At 30.3% G+C, this 19,994-nt stretch overlaps 1 protein-coding gene across 1 annotated transcript in view; it reads right to left on the reverse strand.

The window, feature by feature from the left end:
- The window catches only part of LOC101896996 (histone-lysine N-methyltransferase trithorax), a 126,053-nt gene extending 107,098 nt beyond the window's left edge, over positions 1-18,955 (reverse strand). Inside the window, exon 1 of the mRNA XM_059123345.1 lies at positions 17,472-18,955. The gene's annotated coding sequence lies outside the window, so the exon portion shown is untranslated. The remainder of the gene's footprint in view (positions 1-17,471) is intronic.
- Between the last annotated feature and the right edge of the window lie 1,039 nt (positions 18,956-19,994).

Here is a 19,994-nt window from a genome sequence, read left to right on the forward strand (position 1 = left end):
AACTTAACAGCTTAAAATTTTAGAAAAAAAATAAACATTTAAAGACGAAACTGAAAGTAAAAAACACGACGCAAAATACGAAATTAAATTCGACGTCATTTTATATCTCAAGAAAAATTCTTCAGGAAAAATCACAGCAGAGAGGACTATCGGGGCAATAATCAATGATTTTCAAATATTTTCGAGGAGACCTCCTGGTTAATAATAGTGGATTTTGATGATCGATTTTTAGTGGAGAGGACCTTCAGGTCAGTAATCCCATTTTTCAGAATATTTTCCAGGGGACCTTCAGTACAATAATTGTGAATTTTAAAGAATATTTTCGAGGTGATTATCAGGCCAATAATCGTGGATTTTTAAAGAATATTTTCGTGTGGACCTTCAGATCAATAGACTTGAATTTTTTAAGAGTATTTTCGAGGGGACCTTCAGGCCAATAATTGTAGGTTTTTAAGGAATATTTTCGAGAAGGACTTTCAGGCAAATAAACGTAGATTTTTACAAAATATTTTTGGAAGGATCTTCAGGCCAACAACCGTGGATTTTCAAATAATATTTTCGAGAGGACCTTCAGTTCTATATCGTAGATTTTTAAAAAATACTTTCGAGGGGATCTTTAGGCCAATAATCGTGGATTTTCAAAGAATATTTTCGAGGGGACCTTCAGATCAATAATCGTGAATTTTTGAGAATATTTTCGAAGGCACCTTCAGGTCAATAATCGTGGATTTTTAAGAATATTTTCGATGGACCTTCAGGTAAATTATCTTGGATTTTTAAAATAATATTTTTGAGGGGACCTTCAGATTAATAGACGTGGATTTGTAGAGAATATTTTCGAGAGGACCTTCAGTCCAATAATCGTGGATTTTAAAAAATATTTTCGGGAGGAACTTCCGGCCAATAATCGTGAATTTTTAATAACATTTTTTTAAGGGACCTTCAGGTCAATAGACGAGGATTTTCAAAGAATATTTTCGAGGGGACCTTCAGGCCAATAATCGGAAATTAGGTATATATTTACTAGGTATATATTTGAAATTAGTAATATTTTTGGGGGGACCATCAGATCAATAGAAGTTGACTTTTACAGAATATTTTCGAGGAAACCTTCAGGTCAATAGTCGTGAATTTTTTGAGAATTTTTTCGGGAGGAGCTTCCGGCCAATAATCGTGGATTTTTAATAAAAATTTTCTAAGGGACCTTCAGATCAATAGACTTGGATTTTTAAAGAATATTGTCGATGGACCTTCAGGTAAATTATCTTGGATTTTTAGAATAATATTTCGAGGGGACCTTCAGGTTAATAGACGTGGATTTTTAGAGAATATTTTCGAGAGGACCTTCAGGTCAATAGACGAGGATTTTCAAGGAATATTTTCGATGGCCTTCAGGTAAATTATCTTGGATTTTTAAAATAATATTTTCGAGGGGACCTTCAGGTTAAAAGACGTGGATTTTTTAGAGAATATTTTCGGGAGGAGCTTCCGGCCAATAATCGTGGATTTTTAATAAAAATTTTCTAGGGGACCTTCAGGTTAATAGACGTGGATTTTTAGAGAATATTTTCGAGAGGACCTTCAGGTCAATAGACGAGGATTTCCAAAGAATATTTTCGAAAGGCCCTTGAGGTAAATAAACCTGAATTTTTAAGAATATTTTCGACCGGACAATAATCGTGAATTTTTAAAGAGATGACCTTCTGGCCAATATTCGTGGATTTTTTAAAAAATATTTGCAAAAGAATCTTCAGGAAAACAATAAACGTGGATTTTCAAAGAATATTTTCAAGGGGACCTTCAGACCAAAAATCGTCGAGTTTTAACGAATATTTTGAGAGGTGGGGTCCTCAATCCACAACAATCGTGAATTTTTTTAAGAAAAAATTGAAGGACTTTCTGATGCAAAGCAGAGGATTATTCGAGAATATTTTTAGAGGAACTTCGGACTAATAATGGTGCATTTTTAAGGAATATTTTGAGAGGACGTCGAGGTTGTGCCTCCTTCAAAGTAATTATCGTGGATTTTTTATGAAATTTTCAGGCTAATAATCGAGGAAATTTTGAAAAAATTAAAAAAATAAAAAAAAAATTAAAAATACTTAAAGAGGACCATCCGGCATTTCTTAAGGGTCCTCTAAGAGAATAATTTTGAATTTTTAAAAATATTTTAAGAGCAACCCAGGCCAAGAATCGTGGTTATTTAGAAATTGTTTTAGGGAACCTTCAGGCCAATAATAGTTAAATTTTAAAAAATATTTCTGAAAGATTTCCAGGACAATAATCGTGGATTGAGAGGACCTCCAGGATACTAATCGAAAATTGTTAAAAAAAAAAACTATTTTTTTGAGCAGATAATACTGGCCAACCAGCGTGGATTTTCAAAGAATATTATTCGACGACTACAAGGCACTAATACCGGATTTTTTGAGAATATTTCTTAGACGAGTTTCAAGGCACTAATCGTTGACTATCAGAAATTAGTTTCAGTTCATATTGAAGCTAATGAAGTTCCCCCTTAGGGTTGTGTTCTCACTCCCCACCTACCTGTCTTCCTATCACCCCTTCCTTCGCATAATTATGATCTATGCTAATAATACCCAACAATGACTTGCTCCAAGTCGTTAATAGGTTTTTCGTTAGCATATATTCTTCTGTCTGGCATAGCATAAAGTGAGAATGACACTCGGCGCAGCACGTGTGTGACAAGGCAACTTGTCTTCAATGTCTGTCGGCTTTTCACTTTCGTCGAAGGCACGCGACATAATTCAGAATTTTACAATAGACTTGGTGTCTTTTCGATACAACGCCATGACTGGCATGGTGAATACAGACGGACGGACGGGCACACACACTCAGAGGGGGGTTCCGAGAAGAAAAAATATAATTAAAACTTATGTTCGCCAACCTATTTCCTAGAATTTCAAAATAGGAAGTAAACATGTTGTTTTTGTTTGCTTTGTTGTTGTCTAAGTTCTCTTGAAAGCCAGCCCACATTTGATGCGTAATAGTATTTTTTGTTTTTGCTTGTGCGCTTGGCAAAAGTTAAATGACTAGAAGTTGTTGGGAATGGGAAATGGTTCGGGAATCACTACTTCGTAGTCACAACATTCCACATTTCACGTGCGCTTCCACCCCTGAGACTGTTGTCTCCATGGCAAATTGTGAATGAAATGCCGTTCGTTTTTGGTTTGGCCCACCCTATCTAAAATCGTAGAGTCGGCGGTAAATATTGAAACGTATATAAGTTTTAGAATGTGGCGACGTTAGCAAAATTTCCTAATGCGTAATTCGATAATTGTGTATATGTTGAGTCGCAGCAACGGCAGCTGTTTGGATGGTTGGTTGGCTGGCTAAGCGTTTTATGGCCACTCGGGGAATTTCAATTAAATAATAGCCTTGTTTCAATCAAAGGCGCTAGCCGTTAGAATTATGGAAATGTGTGACAAATACACAGAAAAAAATATATCACAGGAAAAAATGTATCACAGTGATATATTTCTTCAACAAATATATCACAAAGACATGTTTCTTCTATACGGGAAAAAATATATCACAATGATAAATTTCTTCACAGTGATATACTTTTCCTATACGGAAAAAATATAACACAGTGATATATTTTTTCTATACGGAAAAATATATCACAGTGATATATATTTTTTTCTATACGGAAAAATATATCACAGTGATATATATTTTTTTCTATACGGAAAAATATATCACAGTGATATATATTTTTTTCTATACGGAAAAATATATCACAGTGATATATATTTTTTTCTATACGGAAAAATATATCACAGTGATATATTTTTTTTATATATCACAGTGATATATTTTTCTATACAAGAAAAAAATATCACAGTGATATATTTTTTCTATACGGAAAAACATATTACAGTGATATATTTTTTCTATACGGAAAAACACATCACAGTGATATATTTTTTCTATACGGAAAAACATATCACAGTGATATATTTTTTCTATACGGAAAAACATATCAGAGTGATATATTTTTTCTATACGGAAAAATATATTACAGTGATATATTTCTTCTATACAGAAAATAAAATATATCACAGTAACATATTTTTCTATACAGGAAAAATATATCACAGTGATATTCTTTTCCTATACGGAAAAATATATCACATTTTTCTTCTATACGGGGAAAAATATATCACCGGTAATATATTTTTGCTCAATACGGAATGATATATCGCTGTGATATTTTTCTACACAAAATATATCACTGTGATATTTTCCATTTCGTTTTTCAACATCCTCCAGCTCTTAAATGATTCCCCGGTAGATTTGTAGCATTACCAAGCACTGGCGACTATAAAATTGAGTGGCGTTTCGTTTCCTTTTTTTCTGGCTGATCGGGATAATAGCCAAAAATATTTCAAGAGCATTCTCAAGTGTCCTAGAGAAAATGGTATTAACGGAAAAAATCCTTTGCAACAATTCTCAACGAGGCAGTCACCTTGACGTTATTCATGGAGTTATTGAAGTGATTGTTGTTGCTATGGCTGTTGTTTTTGTTGTTGCTGTTGATTTTATTCAAATATTTTGCCAAAATAGCTTCAAGTGTACTTTGCCCCGGGCCACTCTCTTCAGCTGAAGAGTGTAAAGCACTTGAAAAATGGATTTCCATGGCACTTGAATGAATGAAAGATATATTCTTGGCAAAGTTATTCTTTTTTTCTGAAGAGAGTTGAATTATTTAGCAAGTGATTTGGTGCGAAATGTTAAGAGAGGTGGTAAATATTTACTTGTGTATTTTTTATAGAACACTTAGTAAAAAAGTAAAAAATAATTTTGTTTTAAGAAGTTTCTGTCTGGCGGAGTTATTAAAAGCCAGCATTTTGTAAATATCCAATAAATGTGGGTTGTTGAACGAGTGGCTTGTAATATCGCCTAGTCGATGCCACAAGTTCATGTTGTTGTTGTTGTTTTGGTGTTTACGTTAATAAATGTTCTTACGTCTGGCTTAAACACTTGATTATCTCCTCGACAGAATAGAAAACAATTAAGCCATTAACTTGGTAATTAAATGCAAATAAGAAAAACAATGAGCTTTTTTGTTGCTATGCCTCTGTCTGTCGGCTTAATTTAGAGGGGGATTAATGGCAGGCGGATGCCATAACAACCGAATCAGTGGCCAATAGAGTAGGATGCTTTTTTATAAATTCGAGAGTTGTGAAAATTAAACTCGCGATTAAATAGTAATTAGGTTGGTAATTAAAAACACGTTCCTGAAGATATTATTTTCAGAAATGTATTGACGTCATTACATTTCTATCGAAAATCGATCAAAAGGTTTTTCTATTGAAAAATGTCAAAAGCAAGGTATTTTGTATAAAAACCCAGGATTTTTCAATAGAAAATCTATCGAAAACAAGATTTTTTATAGAAAATATATCGATAATAGGATTTTCATATAAAAAAAATTATTGATAACTGGGTATTTTCAGAAAAAAATTGTCGATAAAAGCAGAAATATTATTCGATAGTAAAATCTTCGACAACATGACTTTTCTATAGAAATATTGTCAATAACAGGATTTTTCTGTAGAAAAATTACAGATAATAGGTTTTTTTATAGAAAATAGAATTTTTTTCTATAGAAAAATTATCGATAACAAGATTTTTCTATAGAAAAATTGTCGATAACATGATTTTTTCCATAGAAAAATTGTCGATAGCATGATTTTTCCATAGAAAAATTGTCGATAACATGATTTTTCCATAGAAAAATTGTCGATAACATAATTTTTCTATTATCGATAACATCATTTTTCTATAGAAAAATTATCGATAATAGGATTTTTCTATAGAAAAATTGTCAATAATAAGATTTTTCTATAGAAAAATTGTCGATAACATGATTTTTCTATAGAAAAATTGTCGATAACTGGATTTTTCTATAGAAAAATTGTCGATAACTAGATTTTTCTATAGAAAAATTGTCGATAACTAGATTTTTCTATAGAAAAATTGTCGATAACTAGATTTTTCTATAGAAAAATTTTCGATAACTAGATTTTTCTATAGAAAAATTTTCGATAACTAGATTTTTCTATAGAAAAATTATCGATAACATGATTTTACTATAGAAAAGTTATCGATAACATGATTTTGCTACAGAAAAGTTATCGATAACATGATTTTGCTATAGAAAAGTTATCGATAACATGATTTTTCTATAGAAAAATTATTGATAACATTATTTTTCCACAGAAAATTTTTCGATAACATGATTTTTCTATAGAAAAATTATCGATAACATGATTTTTCTATAGAAAAATTATCGATAATAGGATTTTTCTATAGAAAAATTATCGATAACATGACTTTTCTATAGAAAACGTATCGATAATATGACTTTTCTAAAGAAATATTGTCGATAACATGATTTTTCCATAGAAAACTGATCGATAATAGGACTTTTTTATATAAAACTTATCGTTAATAGGATTTTTCTATAGATAAATTATCGATAATAGGATTTTTCTATAGATAAATTATCGATAATAGGATTTTTCTATAGATAAATTATCGATAATAGGATTTTTCTATAGAAAAACTATCGATAACATTATTTTTCTATAGAAAAATTATCGATAACATTATTTTTCTATAGAAAAATTATCGATAACATTATTTTTCTATAGAAAAATTATCGATAACATTATTTTTCTATAGAAAAATTATCGATAACATTATTTTTCTATAGAAAAATTATCGATAACATGACTTTTCTATAGAAAAATTATCGATAACATGATTTTCCTATAGAAAAACTATCGATTATAGGATTTTTCTATAGAAAAACTATCGATTATAGGATTTTTCTATAGAAAAACTATCGATTATAGGAATTTTCTATAGAAAAACTATCGATAATAGGAATTTTCTATAGAAAAACTATCGATAATAGGAATTTTCTATAAAAAAATTATCGATAACATGTTTTTTCTATAGAAAATTTATCGATAACACGATTTTTCCACAGAAAATTTTTCGATAACACAATTTTTACACAGAAAATTTTTCGATAACATGACTTGTTATCGATAATTTTTCTATAGAGAATCCATCGATAACATGATTTTACTATAGAAAAATTATCGATAACATTATTTTTCCATAGAAAAAATTATCTAAAACAAATCCTTTGCGATAAATTTTCCCCCACTGTTCCAGAATTTTATGTTTTCATTTGGCTTCCATTGTTATTGTTTCCTTTGAAATCCCTTTTATCCTCTTTATCCTGACTGACGTTATCTGGGGATTGTTGTTGAAGCGATGATACAGCTTGATGTGGTTTGGCATTAGAAATCCAGAAAATTTCTTTGTGTTGTTGTTGTGATTCATTTGTGTGCAAATTAAGTGTTAAAATTGTTTCCACTTATGATGATATGAAATCGGAGAGGAAGAGAGAGGAAATGAGAGAGAGGATAAGGGTGAGAGCATAAGGGTGGGAGCAAATGTGGCAGTGAACTACACTTACAGAGGCATTCAACAATAATTTCTATGCAAATGCAGCTGACGTACTGTTAGAACCCCAAGGAAGTCGGAAAACGACGTACAATGAACTGTGATTAGGTTTTAGGCCCTTGAATGTTGGCAGGAGTTCAACTCCAACTGTTCTCTGAAAAAAAAAACAGTTAGAATTTCTATATTTTTTCACATAAAATTTTGAATTTAGTAACAAAAAAAAACAGAGCAATTATTCGTCATAATTTAGTCATTAAAAAGTCCTTCCAGACGGAGACAGACCGCCTTCTGTGTGACAAGCTGTCGACTGTTCACAGTTGCAATAGTTGGTATTACTCCCCCCTGGTGTTTTTTTTCTTCGTAGTGTTAGATTTGTGCGACGTTATCCTTTTTTGAATTTTCGGCCTGATGTGCGTGTTCCTTCGTTCTGCTTCAAATGGCACAGCTGCCGAACAACAACTTCATAAAAATATCCTTTTAATATCATTGAGCATTAGTCACTCAAAATGGCCAGGGCAAAGGACACACACACACGCACACACATTAACAACCACATGCCCACACACACACACACACACATCCCCACACATCCATATGTCATGCGAAATGAAAAATTTATAAAATGCCCAAACCAGACATAATTGAGGCGCGAGGACACTGCGTGAGTGTGTCGTCGTCGTGTGTTTTTCTGTTTTTGCACACGAGGTCCTTTTTTTTTGGTTAGGTATCGTGTCACAGTTGTTCGTCGGTTTTTTTGTGTGTGCAATATTTTTTTATTGCCTGCTGCGCTGCCCTCTTCGGTTCGGTTATTAATGTTAATCGTCATCATCAGAGTTATCTTGTTGCGGCGTTCTTGTTCCGAATATTTGTTTAGGAGGTTTAGCCATTGAAAAGAGAGAGGGTTTGAAACATTTCACAAACATGACGAGGAGTGTGTCCCTTTTTTTACAAACTTATACTGAAGTGGAAGAGACTTTTATCCTCTGACATCTGCCCTCGGCATTGTTTGACATGAAAATATTATCGACAGGGTGACTTTCCTATACAGTACAGAAAAACTATCAATAGAAAAATTCTATATAATTATATACCGGTAATAATATTTTCGGTGGAATAATTATCGATAACAATATTTTTTTTTAATATACAAAATTAACCATAACCATTTTTCAAAAGACTAATTATCGACATCAAGATTTTTCTATATAAATATTATCGATGACAATATATTTTCGGTAGAAAAACTATTAAGTGATCGATAACAAGATTTTTCTATAGAAAACTTATCGATTTTAATTTTTATATAGAAAAATTGTCGATAACATGGTTTTTCTTTAGAAAAATTGTCGATAACATGATTTTTCTATAAAGAAAATTTGTCGATAACATGATTTTTCTGCAGAACGTTTCTTGATAACAACATTTTTTCAGACAAAAATATTCGATAGCAATATATTTCTAAGGAAACATTGTCGATAATATGATTTTTCTATAGAAAAATGGTCGATAACATGATTTTTTTTATAGAAAAATGGTCGATAACATGATTTTTCTATAGAAAAATGGTCGATAACATGAATTTTCTATAGAAAATTTGTCGATAACATGATTTTTCTATTGAAAAATTGTCGATTGATTTCTCTACAGAACGATTCTTGATAACAACATTTTTGCAGACAAAAACATTCGATAACAATATTTTTCTAAAGAAACATTGTCGATAACAAGATTTTTCTAGAGAAAACTTGTCGATAGCAAGGTTTTTTCAATAGAAAACTGTTCGATAACAAGATTTTTCTATAGAAAATTTGTCGATAACAAAAATTTTCTATGAAAAATTTGTCGATAACAAAAATGTTCCATGGAAAATTTGTCGACAACAAAATTGTTCCATGGAAAATTTGTCGATAACAAAATTGTTCTATGGAAAACTTGTCCATAACAAGATTTTTCTATAGAAAACTTGTCGATAACAAGATTTTTCAATAGAAAAATTGTCGATAACAAGATTATTCAATAGAAAAATTGTCGATAACATGATTTTTCTATAGAAAATTAATCGATAACAAGATTTTTCAATAGAAAAATTGTCGATAACAAGATTATTCAATAGAAAAATTGTCGATAACATGATTTTTCTATAGAAAATTAATCGATAACATGAATTTTCTATAGAAATATTGTCGATTACATGAGTTTTCTATAGAAAAACAATCGATAACTTGATTTTTCTATAGAAAAACAATCGATAACTTGATTTTTCTATAGAAAAACAATCGATAACATGATTTTTCTATAGAAAAACAATCGATAACATGATTTTTCTATAGAAAAATTATCGCTAATAGGATTTTTCTATAGAAAAATAATCGCTAATAGGATTTTTCTATAGAAAAATAATCGATAACATGAATTTTTCTATAGAAAAATTATCGATAACATGAATTTTTCTATAGAAAAATTATCGATAACATGAATTTTTCTATAGAAAAATTATCGATAACATGAATTTTTCTATAGAAAAATTATCGATAACATGAATTTTTATAGAAAAATAATCGATAACATGATTTTTCTATAGAAATATAATCGATAACATGATTTTTCTGTGGAAAAATAATCGATAACATGATTTTTCGTGGAAAAATAATCGATAACATGATTTTTCTGTGGAAAAATAATCGATAACATGATTTTTCTATAGAAAAATAGTCGATAACAGGATTTTTCTATAGAAAAATAATCGATAACATGGTTTTTCTTAGAAAAATTATCGATAACATGGTTTTTCTTAGAAAAATTATCGATAACATGATTTTTCTATACAGTTATCGATAACATGATTTTTCTATGGAAAGATGGTCGATAAATTTATTTTTTATGGAAAAATGGTGGATAACAAGATTTTTTCATAGACAAATTATCGATAACAAGATTTTTCTACAGAAATATGTTCGATAACAAGATTGTTCTATAGAAAAATTTTGGATAAAAAGATTTTTCCAGAGAAATTTTTCGATAACTTTATTTTTTTTATAGAAAAACATCGATAACATGATTTTTTTCAGAGAAAATTTTCAATAAGAAAGTATGGTCTTTACAAATATTATCGATATCAAAAAAATTGATATTCTATTTGCGTCTTTTGTTCTTCCACTGGAATTTGCGCTTTTTTGCTTTTTGTATTGTCATCTTCTAATTGCTGTGTTCTTATCTCCATTCAGTCGATCATAGTTTTGTTTTCATAACTAATTTAATATCCTAATGATGACTTGATTGTTATTATTGTTATTGCTTTTTTAATTTCCAGCCATTTCACAGTAATTTTTTTAAAAATAAATCGCAATAAAAAAGTATTACGTATGTCTCAGAAATTAAACGGGCACATACGGACACACACACCCGAGGGAATGTGTGTGTGTGTCTGTGTATGGATACACTCATACATCCGTTTGCAAGTCGTCGTCGTCGTGCCCAGTGAAAAAATTGAAATCTGTACCTATTAAATATTTTTATAATTTTTTTGTTGCTTTGAAACACCACCCACCACCTCCTTCTACACCTCCTGCCCGCGGTCTTCATTTGCAGCAACTCTTTTTCTCACATTGACAGCAACAAAAACAACAATGACAGCGATGTTGACAAAAAAAAATGACAAAAAAAATAAAAAACAACAAAAGTGCCGGCAACAACAAAATCTACATGGACGGTGACAACAACAGCAGCAACGACATCAACGTTGACACAAAACTTATTAAAATGTTTTTTCAATGACTCCGACCGACCGACCACCCGACAATTGCAATTTGTTATTGTTGTTGGATTTTTGTGTTATATGAGCAGCTTGTTTTTGAATTTACAATAACAATTACCGCTATAATTTCATCACATTTGCAAATCAATTTAGAAAAAAATAATGGGACTGGTGGGGGAGGGAGGTCCCATATAAAGTGTATTTTTAATGGCGTTAATTGAGCTGGAAAATTTTTTGAAAAAAAAAAGTAAATCATCCATCGCCGATAAAACAAATGAAAACTTTTTTTTTTTCTTTTTTTTTTTTTGGATAAAAAAATGTTTTAAGACAAAATGAATTTTCGAAAAAAAAATTTTTTTGATATATTTTTTATCATGCGATATTTTTTTTTAATGAAAAATATTAATATTAAAATTTTTTTCAAAATTAATTTCAATTTTTTTAAAGCACTAAACCTCTAATAAATACTTTAATTGCAATTAGTTGCACCTCTAGTCTTCAAACATCGCCAATCACCACCAGAGGTGGGATAGTAACGTTTAACGTGATCTGTTCGGATTTAATTGACATGAATTCGGTTTTTGGGTGTTTCGTTGAATGCATGTTCAAGTTGTAAGCATTTTATTGCTGGTATCGATTGCACCATCGATGTGGAACATAGATACACACATACACATCTACTACAAAATGGCTATTAGAGAAGCCCATGTAACCCCCTCGCAATAATCTCGTACTCTGGAGGCAGATACCGCCACTTCTAAAGACTTGTCATCGTCGTCGTTAGGGTCTTAACGAATTAAAAAGAATGTTTTTGTCGATTTTAAGACAACTGTAAGTAGTTACAGTTGTAATCTACAGTGAGAACTAATTTTATGGGCAATTGAAACCAGCAGTTGTTGGATAAAATGCAGGGATAAGAAGCCTTTTCAAATAAAAATAGTCGGTAACGACATTTGTCTATAGAAAATTTTTCGATAACATGATTTTCCCATAGAAATATTTTTGATAACAAGATTGTTCCATAGACAAATAATCAATAACATGATTTTTCCACAATGATTGATAACAGGATTTTTCTACAGAAAACATGTCGACAACAAGATGTTTCTATAGAAAATATATCGATAACGAGATTTTTCTATAGAAAACATATCGATAACAAGATGTTTCTATAGAAAAAATTTCGATAACTACTAAAATATAATCAATAACTAGATTTTTCTATAAAAAAATGTTGATAACTAGATTTTTCTATAGAAAAACTGTCGATAGATAGATTTTTTTTATAGAAAATTTGTCGATAGCTAGATTTTTTTATAGAAAAATTGTCGATAACTAGATTTTTCTGTAGAAAAATTGTCGATAATTAAATTTTTTTGTACAAAAACTATCGATAACAAGATATTTCTGTAGAACAACTATCGATAACAAAATTTTTCTATAGAAAAATGATCGATAACAAGATATTTCTATAGAAAAATGATCGATAACAAGATTTTTCTATAGAAAACATATCGATAACAAGAATTTTCTATAGAAAAATTTTCGATAACTATTAAAATATAATCAATAACTAGATTTTTCTATAAAAAAATTGTCGATAACTAGATTTTTCTGTAGAAAAATTGTCGATAATTAAATTTTTTGTACAAAAACTATCGATAACAAGATATTTCTGTAGAACAACTATCGATAACAAGATTTTTTCTATAGAAAAATGATTGATAACAAGATATTTCTATAGAAAAATAATGATCGATAACAAGATTTTTCTGTAGAAAAATTGTCGATAACTAGATTTTTCTGTACAAAAACTATCGATAACAAGATTTTTCTATAGAATAATTTTCGATAACAAGATTTTTATATAGAAAAATAATCCATAGCAAGAGTTTTCCATATAAAAATTGTCGACAAAAAGAATTTTCTACAGAAAAATTTTCGATAACAAGATTTTTCTGCAGAAAAATTTTCGATAACAAGTTTTTTTTGCAGAAAAATTTTCGATGACTAGATTTTTCTATAGAAAAATTATCGATAACATGATTTTTCTATAGAAAAATTATCGATAACATGATTTTTCTATAGAAAAATTATCGATAACATGATTTTTCTATAGAAAAATTATCGATAACATGATTTTTCTATAGAAAAATTATCGATAACATGATTTTTCTATAGAAAAATTATCGATAACAAGAAAAATTATAAACAACCTGATTTTTCCAGAGAAAAATTATCGATAATATGATTTTTCCAGAGAAAAATTGTCAATAATATAATTTTTCTATAGAAAAATAATCAATAGCAAGATTTTTCTATAGAAAAATAATCGATAGCAAGATTTTTCTGTAGAAAAATAATCGATAGCAAGATTTTTCTGTGGAAAAATAATCGATAGCAAGATTTTTCTGTGGAAAAATAATCGATAACAACATTTTTCTATAGAAAAATAGTTGATAACAATATTTTTCGACAGAAAAATAATCGATAACAATATTTTTCTACAGAAAAATAATCGATAGCAAGATTTTTCTGTAGAAAAATAATTGATAGCAAGATTTTTCTATGGAAAAATAATCGATAGCAAGATTTTTCTATGGAAAAATAATCGATAGCAAGATTTTTCTATGGAAAAATAATCGATAGCAAGATTTTTCTATAGAAAAATAATCAATAACTAAATTTATCTAGAGAAAAATAATCGATAGCGACATTTTTCTATAGAAATATAATCGATATCTAGATATTTTTTCTTCCATTTCATTTTTTTTTTTTTTTTGATCAATTTTATTTTGTTTTCTTAATTTGACCTGTAATTATTTATCTTTATTTATTATTATAATATATTTATCCTATAAATACACCTCCAAATAATTATTCATTCAAAAGCACCTTTCCTCCCAACTCCATATCTTAATTCCCCACTCTCAATTACCGGTTAAGCGAATCATCAGTGTTTTTCGATTGTATCCAAAAGATACACAAACAACTTGTTTACGTGCGGTTGTGTGTGTGCATGTGTATCTCAATCAAACGGAATTTTTGACTGTTATGAATTTGAATGTATGGTGGATGGAATGTGTGTGTGTGCAGCTGTGTACAAGAAAATGAAAATTACTCGGTTGTTTTGAAATACGAATGGCAGACAAAACGATAGAAACTACAATAAAAATGACGAACAAAACAACAACAACAGCAAAATATTTGCGGCAAATAAATAAATACTCTCTAACTACGCAAATTCAAGTGCTCACCCTATCAAAAAAAAAAAAGATAATTGAAAGAGAGAGAGAGAGAGAGAAGGACTCAATTTGTATGAGAGAGAAGTTGTCAGTGAGATACATAAACAGTGCGAGTGATGCCAAGTTGGTCGATTAAAAAAACGTTTTCTTTAAAAAATCTCTAAATGTAATAATCGCCACATATTTTGTAATTCATCCAATCTACTTAAAAAAAGGGAGTTCTTATTATTAGAATGAGGACTGAAAATCCTTGAGGATATTTTTCCAGCCAAATGGATGATCTTATAAGTTAAAAATTAGAATAATTTTAAAATACTTTTTGGCAGTCCAACAGAAAATTAAATCTTGTTCTGACTTTATCCGCCCACCTGTCTATATTAATATGAACCAAATTTACACTTTATAATATATCTACTATACAGAGATCAAGGGCTCAATTTTTGTTTCATAAAATCATTTACAAAAGGAAAGAAAAGTGAAATCAAATTTGTTCAAGAAAATATATTTAATTACAAGTTTTCATAGAACAAGAATTTATTTTCAGATTGTCTATAGTTGGACTACGACTACGAGTACCTTTACACCAAACGGTCAACATTTTCTAAACAAAGAGATAAAATCGTTTAAATGATGCGTCTCAAGGTAATAATTTAACGAAATTGTATCATTTCGACTGGGAAATTCGACTTGGACCTGCAACATGCATCCGATATGGTACTTATGGCCACAACACGTACCTATATCGTCAATTGTTATTAAAAAATATTTAATTATTGCTTCAAAAAAAAATAAAAAAAACGTAGATCAATATTGAAAAAAAAAAGAAATTTTTCTGCTGAGCACAAAAAAAGATGTCTAATTGCAGCATATATTTGTTAAAAATGTAGCTTTAAACCAGATTATGCAGTTATATGAGCCGATACCAAATAATAAACGGATATTGTACATTCCATACTATTTGGACTGATATTGGTGCACAATAAAAGACTATTTGGACGAAAATATATATAGGAGCTATATGCAAATCTGAACCGATTTCCATAAATTTGGCAAAGGTATTTCTGAGCTGTATTTGATATATTTCCCAAATATCAATGTTACAGAGTGCATATTACGGCTGAGGAGGACAAAAATTACAAATCGGAAGAACAATATATATGGGAGCTATCTATATCTGAACCGATTTGGATCAAATTTGGCATACTTATTTCCAGGCTTAATTTGGTCGTATGTGCAAAATTCCACATTATTTGGGCTGATATTAAAAAAGCAAATCCTACGAAGATAGTTATGGGAGCTATATCTATATTTTGACTGATTATCTTCAATTTCAATAAGGTAATTGAGTCAAACATATGACTTGTGCAGAATTTGTTTACAAAAATACATGGACGGACGGACATGCATAAATCGACTCAGAATATCATTCTATGAAGACCATCAAAAGGAACTATGGGTCTATTTGGTTTCCGTTTGCCTGTTACAAACAAATTCACAAAAGGCATAATACCCTGTCCACCTTGTGTTGTAGGGTAAAAAAAGTATAGTCAAACTATGCCACTAGCCCATAAACCGCACCAAACTGCGACTTTTTTCTTAATGCATTTGTAGTTTTTGCAATGCTTCTGACTGATCTGCACTCCAAAACCAACAATTCTGCTTATTTAGGCAGACTTGATTCAAAACTGAGTTTCGTCGCAGAACACAATTTTTGGATAAAAAAAATGCTTCTGCTGCCATTTTTCCAAGAGCTCACTTACCAAAAAAAAAACTTTAAAAAACAAATTGAAGATGTTTGACAGTAAAACAAAAAAAATAAGAAATGTGCGTGAGGTCTTGAAAATAGTGCTCCCAAAAAGATAATGGCTAAAAAATCACCCTTTACTCTTTAGATTTATAAATAATAATTTTGACAATGAGCTGTTGGCAAAGGAAATTTTTTGAAAACAAAACTGTAAGCATACAGTGCATAAGGCTACCTTCATAATTCTACCATGAACTGATTCAAATTAGTGTTTAAACAACTGCTCGTATTTTATAATTTCTTTCTTCATTTGCCGAATGGATTTACAGGCATATATTTTGGCAATGAACTCTTGTCAAAGAAATAGTTTTGAAAACAATATTATATGAATATGATGCATATGGTTACCTTCTTAATTCTAGCATGGGGTGACGTAAATACTTCTCTTTAAACAATTAATCGTATTTTATAATTTCCTTCTTCGTTTGCCGACGCTGAGTCTCGAACACCCAACCTTCGATTTTGAAATTGGAAGCACACACATTTTGCTGGGGTAACTCATTACTTGGTAATGAGGAAAATAAGTTATTTTGCTTTTGTGATTTTTTTTTTGAGAATAACTCTCATTATTTTCAATCTACTGGAAATGCAGAAATTAGTTTGCATCACTTTTTAATGTGTTATTCGGCTCAAATTTGTTATGAAAACTATTAAAATTTCTCAAAAATCCCAAATGAATGCAAATTTATTTAAATTTGACGATTCCTATTGGAATGGATAAAAAAAATCGCCCAATTTTCAATTAACAATAATATCTAAAGAAAAAACGACAATTTGGCATCACTGAAAAGGTGACAGTTTACCTCAAGGCAAGAGGTGAGAGAGAGAGAGAAAGAGAGAGAATTTAACACAATCGAGAGCACAACAAATGGGAGTCAGATGAAGAAAAAAAAGAAAAACAAAAAATTACGAACAAGAATTGTTTTTCTTCACAAGCAGCAATGGAAAATTATTCCAGAAAATCGTCATAAAAATCCAGAAAAAAATATTGGCAATTTTCTGTTTTGCATTTTTCCGGGAAAACAAAACTAGGCATGTTTTATGGCTACATGGAAATAATAAACAAAGAAAAATCCTCGAAAAAATTACCTTGGCTTAAGGTAATTATGATGAATTTAAAACAAAAGATAGGTAGGAAGGAAAATTTAGGCCCACTTACAGTGCTGTGCTGTTATGCGAATTTGTCTGTTTGTTTGTTTTTTATTTTGGCGAGCGAGGCCAAGCACGAAGATTAATCCATACTGGTGTTGCTGGTTGGCTGGCTGGTTATTTGTTGTTGTTTATTTCGGCACAATCAATATGTATATTTTTTGTTTTGTTGTTTGTTTTTGTTTTCGTTTTTTTTTTGGGTAAAAAAGTAGGTAGTTGTTAGGTAGCCAAAAAAATGCAACACTGTGTGTATCTTTTGATAGATTTTTTTCGTCTTCTTTAGGTGGACATTCACTTGGGATATTTTTTTTTTCTTTATCAATTACTTTTCATTACATCTTTTTTAATAACATTTTCTTCATTTCGTATTTCTTTTTCACAAATTTTTAGATCAAAACACCATGGCTTTGTTGTTTTCTTTTGCAAAACTATTCGTTGTCCTCGTCTGCACACAACTTTATGTACATTCTCTTGTTTCAATCGATGTGTGTGACAGACGTACAACAATAACAACAAAATATCGCACAAATTTTATTGTTAAAATACAACAAAATTTACCTATATATTGACACGACCACGACGGCCAGAGACTAATCGAGCGACCGAGAATGACACCAAACGACACGATATGCTGCGATACGACGACACGATTTAGGGGTAATACACACAGAAATCTCACAAGAAAACAAAAAACTCGTTCATTACACAAATACACTTTTGGGATCGACACAAAAAACACCTCAACGATATCGTCGTCGATGACCCAACAATTAACCGACCAAAAACGTTTGTCCGTCTGTCCGGCCGTTTAAACCGTGTATAAAATAATACTAGTTTTCACATTTATTGAATTGAATGATTTCTCACACACATCTCAACATCATTGCGCGGCGCTCTCCTCCAACCGCACACACACACACATTTATTGGTTTGCTTATTTTTTCTCTCAATTTTCTTTTTCTGGTTTATTTGCTTTTATTTCAATTTTCTTTTGCCAAACACTAACTGGCTGACGGCTGACTGTGGTGCTGCTGCTTGATTCCAGAAGATGATGAAGATGACGGATAGCTCTCGTCTCTCACACAAAACAAACAACAACAGCAGCAGCAGCTATGGATATATGTAATATATATATTTATGTGCCGAGTACAAGTACGGGGAGAAAAATTTGAACTTTTTTTATTGTTGTGATGTGCTGCTTGCTGCTTTTTGATTTTTTCTTTCGTGTTATTTGTTACACACACACACACCTTCTCACGGGGCCATAGAAATTTTTTCACTTGGTTTTTCTTGCTGCAAAATCGTGTTTTATTCTTCTCTTTTAACATAAATTTTATAAATTCCATTTAATATTTATTGAATATTTGCACTTTCAATTAATTTTATGTTAATTTATCAATAATAAATCGAATTTTATTGAATTTTTCCGTGGAGCAAAAGATTTCTCTCGTTTATTCTCCTTCGTGTTTTTTTGCCTACATTCATATGTCAGTGCCAAAAGTCAGGGTTCACTAAATCGTTTGGTGGCATTAGGGCTCAGTAGGTGGGCAAAAAATACAAAGTGAAATGATAGCCTTTATTGTCTTAACGGAAATGAAGAAATATGAGAGTATTATACAAATTGAATGGTATAATTCTATGGATTTGCAAAGGCAGGCAGGAGTGAGAAAGTGGGGTGTGAAATCATTTACCATTATTTATAATATTTTCCATAATAAAAAACTTAAAAGAAAAATAAACAAAATAAAACACCCAAGCAAAGTCTACGTCAGGCAGGCCGACCGTGTGACAATTCAAAGACCTAAAATGGTAAAGTCTGGACAAAATGCATTATGGAAAAATAGTAATTGTGAAAAAAAATGTTGAGGCGTTCCTCATAAAGGAGACGTGTTGGCATAAAAAAAACATAATTACGGAGTAGTTTAAAGAACGTAATTTTCTGTAAATAAAAAATTTGGGCTCAAAATTGTATTTCATTGACGTTTTCAATTAATGGAAAACTGCATGTGCTCTTAAAACAACTTAACATTGGTGATTATGTAACAACAGAGGTAAATCACCCGGTTAATATATTGACTCTGACTTGTCCTATCTTTATACCCTATGTCTTTGTACAATTTACGGTAATGTTTCTGCAGATGTGATACACTTGGAATAGAAAGAAAGAATCCCTCAAGGTATGAGAATTCATAATTTGATAACTTTGGGAAATCATTGGATATATCAAGGATGGTTCTATTCAGTGAGCCACTCAAAAAACGTTTTATGTATTCTCACCTTAAAAGTTTTTACTACGATAACCGATTTTTCCTTTGTGATATCGAAAATTGTAGAACTAGTAGATTCTTGCAGGTAAGTGGAAGCTCCCAGCTGATTACAATTTTTTCTTAGTGTGAGCGACTTTTGAAGTATAAAACCAGTGTAGCCATGAAATTGAAAGGTTTAACAGTATAAATCATATTTTTGAGAGAAAATGCCTGGATTCTTTCATTTTTGACGCTATTTAACTCATTTTAAAAATGAGGAAATATAA

This window comes from Musca domestica, unplaced genomic scaffold (genome assembly GCF_030504385.1).
Source record: "Musca domestica strain aabys unplaced genomic scaffold, Musca_domestica.polishedcontigs.V.1.1 24, whole genome shotgun sequence".
In the NCBI taxonomy this organism is placed as follows: domain Eukaryota; kingdom Metazoa; phylum Arthropoda; class Insecta; order Diptera; family Muscidae; genus Musca; species Musca domestica.